General features: G+C 38.1%; 1 long non-coding RNA gene across 1 annotated transcript; it reads left to right on the forward strand.

Annotated features, from left to right (window-relative positions):
* The first annotated feature begins 427 nt into the window (after window positions 1-427).
* On the forward strand, window positions 428-3,178 carry LOC117552899. The gene is made up of 2 exons (XR_004570050.1): window positions 428-535; window positions 629-3,178. It is a non-coding gene; the product is annotated as an uncharacterized LOC117552899 (long non-coding RNA).
* Window positions 3,179-3,802: the final 624 nt, after the last annotated feature.

The raw sequence follows: 3,802 nt of genomic DNA on the forward strand, positions 1-3,802 counted from the left end.
CTTTATTGTCATAGCTACAGTGTAGTTTGGGCAATGAAAGTCATTGGTTTAAGACACAACAAGAAGTACAAGTTGTGCAAGAAGAAATAGAAATAGAAATAGTGCAAGAGAATGGTAACACAAAGAATGTAAAATGAAATACTGAACATTGGAATATATTTAAATTAAATGAACTGTAAAATGCCATTAAAACTCTACACCATCGGATCTGAAATGTTCATTCTCCTGTGACTCTATACAGTTCCTTCAGCACATTCTGTACACAAACAGTGAAAACACAGCAAATGCCACAAAAGACGAATGTGTCACTGTGAGCCATTATCTCCAAAACTGTGAGCCACAAATTTCACAATCATGACATGTTGACACTTCATTTCAACATATTTCCTGAGCTCTAGCTTGGCAGTTATCTTCCTTGTTTTGACTTCCTCTTTGCAGCGCTCAATGGTCAAACGAGGTGTTTGTGCACAGTGTCAACAGTAGGAACTCCTGAGGGAGGAAGAAGCACACGGACTCTTCTGCTTCAAACACTCAGGTAACACATCTGAATCTTCTCTCTAAAAGACATTAGAGATTTGTGTAAAATATAAACATGCTTTTTTACTTCTTTAATGTTTGTTTGCTGCAGGTTGTTTACTCCACAGAGCCAGTCTTCCCCGGATCAGGCCCCCCACTTAGTGTATTTGACAAGCTGAGTTTGACACTCTTGTTTCGCTGAGTGTCAGTTTGTCAAATACCCCAAGTGAGGTGTCACTTTTCTCCAAATGTGACCAGTCCTAGGACCCTCCACAGCGGGGGCTACCACACCAAGGAAACTGAAAACACCACGGAACCCTTTTCTTGTGAAATTTGAGGATCTGGAAAAGGAACGAGGTAATAGGTTCTGACAGTGGGGACACGCAGAGTCACCGTATCATCTGTTTAACTATTAGTTATTTAGTAAATAATGCAAATGACTCATTGTTTTTAATTGTATCCCTTGAGAATCCTAAAAGGTTCAGTTAATGAAGCAATGAAAGCTTCATACAGATGTTTGAGTAAATTAAAGCCTAACCTTTAAACCCAATTTAGTTTTTTCATCCATTTTATTTCTAGGCTTTAAGCACAGTCGCTAGAAGTCTCAGTTGAACACGGCACGTATTGTTATTCTCAGGACATGTAGGCTGCTTTTTAATGCCATCATTTGTATGTTTCTTATGCATTCTCAGATTATTTTCATTTTAAATTGCTCTGAAACAATATTCATCGAGAGAGGTTAAAGTTGGGTTGTAACAATGTTGCTAAAAACAAATGAAAACATTTTGGATTTGATAGTGATCTGTGGTGATGCAAACATGGAACTAAATGTCTTGTATTAGTCACACACATGTCTTGTGTTAGGAGGAATCCATGTACTAAAGCAGTGTTTTTCAAAGTGGGGGCTCCGACCCCCCGGGGGGCCGCCAGGGGGCACCAGGGGGGTCACGCAAAGTTTGAGGGAAAGAGGAATTTTTTTTTTTAAAGTTACATTTTTTTTTTTAATTAATAACTGCATATCTATTAATCTATGTGTCCTTTGATGCCAATCTTTTAATATTTTTTACTTATTTATATATTAAATCACACGACCGCCCTTCAAGCCAATCAGAATCGAGTTGCCACTACTGAGAGTGAAACTGAGTATCTGCTCAGCTTTTGGAGCAAGCTAGTGAATATTTCGCTCTGCAGCTGGATGAGAGCACGGATGTAGCAAATATTGATGTTTATATATATATGAATATAAATATGGTTATTGTTAATATTACTGTTGAATATTATATATAATACTATTAAGGCATAAGTAGCTTTAAAAAATGCTAAAAATATATGTTAATTGTTCATATTACTGTTCAAAATTATATAATATTATAAAGACAGAAATCACTTTAAAAACGCTTTAAAAATATGTTTACTGTTGATATTACTGTTTAATATTGTGTTAAGAATGTTTATAACAGAAGACACAATGAATGTAATGAATGACAAACAAAAGATAAATACAAAAAATGTTTAGAAGAATAACTGATTATTGCAAGAGGGAAGTCCCCGCCAGACGATAATGCTATATGGGGGTCCTTGGCATGGCAACGTTTGGGAACTAAAGGAATGACCAGCCTTAAAAAATATGATTGCACATCTGTAAAGACTTTCAGTCGTTTTCTCTTACGAATCGTTGAATGAGGATACTTTTATATTTGAGGTATTTGCCTAATTTCTTTTTTGATTTTGCTAAATGTTTTGGTTCAGCCTTGATGGATCTTTCCCTGCCAACATGTGAGAGCAACTGTCTTTTCAATTTCACGGGGAGCATGCATAAGGGAAGAGAACAGCCAAATGAAATATACAGTGACTCGTGTTTCTGCTGAAAAATACTCATCGGTAACTCAAAAAAGCCAGGTTTAAGTATGTTGTTCCTTCAGCAAATAAACTGTTTATTAAAATAAATAAAATTGTATTTGATGGCAAACAGGTTTTTCTCTGGAAAACGAGAGACTCATCTCAATTACACTGCCCAATTAAATAAAGATTTAATACAATAATAAAAAAATAATTCAAGGCTATGTGAATTGGTGATTGTAATGCAACACTTGTGTGTGCGTGTGTGTGTGTTAGTGTGTGTGCATACTTGGGTGTGTGCGCCAGAGGGGTGGAAGTGGGAGACTGCATTTTGTATATTAGTCTAATATATGTATATACAAATATATTATTGATCTTAATTGCACAACCTCTGTTCCAATATTTGGTATATTGTTGTTTACCTTGAATCTAATGTTTAATTTATGTATGATCAGCCACAATGCCACTACACTAATAAAGATGAATGAGGTGCTATCTTTAGGCCAATCTGTGATCTTTCAAGGGTTATAACGTGTCCTAAAGCGTGCAGACAGAAGCTTATCATCCAATCTTACAATCTTCCGCTTTGCATTTCCTGTTCCTGTGAGGCTGTTTTGTAGCCATGGACTGTTTATAGCTCCCAATGAAGCTTGATAGTCATACATGCTTTTAAAGGCATAACATCCCATGACACATACCACTAATATCGATCACTGTGTTCATGCCAACTATTCATTTTGCTTAGATAGGCTGCTACTAGTGGTGCAAGTCATGTGCACGATGTTATGGTTGCAGAAATAAAAGCATTCTTCCTCTGCTCTGCCAGGTTTGTGCTGTTATATTTTATTTTCCAGATTGTTGTGTGTAGCAGGTACAGGGTTAGTCGTTAATCAAGTTGAAGTTTGGTGCAATACATCGCCCTACATCTGCAACTTCTGACAGAACGGCACGTAACATCAGTGCAAATAAAGGACAAACGTCCAAAAATAAATAATTGCAACTGTTGTGAATTCCCCTGTGCTGCTTCAAACACCGCCCCTGGAGGACTGATAAACATGACCTGCCTGTTGCACAAGGCTCCTGGTTGGACAGTGACGGAGCGTCCACACAGCAGCGTGCGTTGACGCTTGGAGGTGGGCGTATCTGAAGCTTGGGGATTTTTTGCGAGCAACACGACCAACAACCAATCACATGAATCTCCCGCCCCCGACATACAAAGCAATAGCAATGTTAAAACGAAGTAAACTGGATATAAAATCCCCAAACAGGCGAAAACCTACCAGTTTCACCCACTGTCTCTGCCTCCTCCCTCCATGCCTCGCTCCTCCGGTTTGTATCCCGGTAGATCAACAGAGACTGATCATACAACACCGGGTGATTCACTACCGCTACAATGAATTTTCCCTCAATTTGTTTGAATATGAGGAAATGACCTGCGCAGTCTCTC

The sequence above is a fragment of the Gymnodraco acuticeps genome, unplaced genomic scaffold, assembly GCF_902827175.1.
Source record: "Gymnodraco acuticeps unplaced genomic scaffold, fGymAcu1.1, whole genome shotgun sequence".
Classification (NCBI taxonomy): domain Eukaryota; kingdom Metazoa; phylum Chordata; class Actinopteri; order Perciformes; family Bathydraconidae; genus Gymnodraco; species Gymnodraco acuticeps.